Genomic DNA, 2,673 nt, shown 5'->3' with positions numbered 1-2,673 from the left:
TTTTGTAGTAAGCTTTGAAATCAGGGAGTAGGGGCCTAGCCTAGTAGGTTCTAACTGAGACAGGAAGGAAGGAGGCAGAGCACAACCATTAAAAGAATGACAGCCATTGGGAAGAACAGGATACCAAAAGAAAGCGGTTAGAACCTACCTGGAAATTGTTCATGACAAGAGGTCCATATTCCCCCTATAACATTTTCCCTATTATAATCATACCCAGTCACAGTTCCTGATCATTTGATGTTCTTAAAAGATACCATTATTATTCACCAAGGGCATAACATCTTCCCTTAATGAACTATAATTCTGCAGGAACATAGTTCACATTTATTTAAATTTTTAGCTGTATCCACTGAACTTGATTTTATTTTTTGCATTTTTAGATCATAAACCATATGGAGTTAATTATCGTTCCTGAATTAATTTTAGTGGAAGGGAGAGTTAGACAAATGTGTTTTAAGTATATAATGAATATTATTTTTATTCTCCTCAGTACCCTCACTGTCTATCAGAATATCTCCCATATATATTGTTTCATAATGGGTTATAAATATAAATAATTTTATGTGTGGTTTAAAATGCCTCACAGCCGGACAAAGTGAAAGTCTCTTTTCTAATCCATATTCCTGCATCCCACTCCCCAAAGGTAACCACTGCTATTGTTTGATTTGTATTTGGCATGCATTTTTCTGTGCATATTGAAATACACATACGTAAATAGATACAATGGTTTACACATTAACTGATTTGTTTGTTAGATATGAAATTGGAATCACAGAATAACACTGATCTGCTACTTATGTTCTTCATTTAACAAGATGTGTGCTTTTTAAATTGTTTTCATTAAGGTATGATTTAGAGAAAATAAAATTCACTCCTTTCAGTGTCCAGTTCTATGTCTTGAAAAGTACACACACTTGTATATGTACACTTGTATACAGTTGTATAACCACACCACAATCAGGATATACGAGTTCCATTATGCCAAAAAATTCTCCTGTGCCTTTTTGTAGTCAACCCATTCTCCCCACCTCAACCCTGACAACGACCTATTTGTCTTCTGACTCCCAAATTTTGATAGCTGTAGGTTTTCACTTTTATTTTCATTTTAATTCTGTTCTATGTATTTTTAATTGAAGTATAGTTGATTTCTGTTCTACGTATTTTTGATTTCCCTTGAGACTTCCTCTTTGACCCATGAATTAACTTGATATGTGTTGCTCAGTTTCCAAGTTCTTAGAGATTTTCCTGTTATCTTTCTATTATTAATTTCTAGAATTTTATTCCATTATTGTCAGATAACACATTCTGTTTGGTTTCAATTTTTTTAAGCTGTTAAGGTTTGTTTTATGACTCAGGATATAGTCTATCTTGCTGAATGTTCCATGTGCATTTGAAAAGAGTGTGTATTCTGCTGTTTTTGGGTGGACTGTTGTATAAATGTCAGTTAGATCTAGTTGGTTGATGGTGGTGTTCAGTTCATCTATAACCTTGCTAATTTTTTGTCTACTAATTCTATTACTGAGAGAGGAGTATTGAAGACCCAAATTATACTTGTGGATTTGTCTATTCCCCTTTCAGTTCTGTCAGTTTTGCCTCTTGTATTTTAAGACTCCGTTGTTAGATATAATACATATTTAAAATTGTTGTATCTTCCGGGTGAATTGACTGACTCTATTTATCCCTGGTAACTGTGTTTGCTTTCAAGTCGACATTGTCTGATAATGTAAAGAATCTATAGATTCTCCTGCTTTCTTCTGATCAGTGTTTGCGTGGTGTATTTTTATTCATTGTTTTACTCTTAAGCTACCTATATCATTATATTTGAAGGGAGTTTCTTGTAGACAACATATAGTTGGGCCATTTTTGTTTTTTGTTGTTTTATAAATCCATTCTGACGATCTAAGTCATTTAGTTATGTATTTAGACCGTTGACAATTAATTATTGATATGTTTCTATTTAGATCTACCACTTTATTTTGCATGTTTTGTTTGTCCTCTCTGTTTTTCATTACCCTGTTTCCCCTTTCTTTGGCTTATCTGAATGCCTTTTAGTATTTCATTTTAATTTTCTATTCTGAATTTGAATATATCTCTTTGCATAATATTTTTGTGGTTGCTCTGTGGATTACAAACTGCCTACTTAACTTTCCACAGTCTATTGAGAATCAATACTCAGAATCATTATGTTACCACTTCAGTTGATATGTAGAAACCTCACCTTAATAGATCCCCTTACCCTCCCCCCTTTACATTACATTTGCCTTATGTATTATAACTACACTGAAATCTACATAGATACCTACTATAGCTACTTTATTGAAAACTCCATCTGTTAATGTTATATTTTGCTGTGATTTTCCACTATTTACCATGATTTTGGAAACCCATTCAGCTGCATCTTCATATTCACTTTCTCCCTAGATCTCCATGAATTCTAAATTGGTGGAAATGTAAATTGGTACAGCCACTATGAAAAACAGTACGGAGGTTCCTTAAAAAACTAAAAATAGAGTTGCCATATGATCTAGCAATCCCACTCTCTGAGCATATATCCAGAGAAAACTCTAATTCAAGATACATGCACCCCACTGTTCATGACAGCATTCTTTACAATAGCCAAGACATGGAAACAATCTAAATGTCCATCGACAGATGAGTGGATAAAGAAGAGGT

This window comes from Balaenoptera borealis (genome assembly GCF_965194805.1).
Source record: "Balaenoptera borealis genome assembly, contig: HAP1_SCAFFOLD_2502, whole genome shotgun sequence".
Classification (NCBI taxonomy): Eukaryota; Metazoa; Chordata; class Mammalia; order Artiodactyla; family Balaenopteridae; genus Balaenoptera; species Balaenoptera borealis.
The sequence above is the reverse complement of the archived record's forward strand: the minus strand, read 5'-3'. Positions refer to the sequence as shown.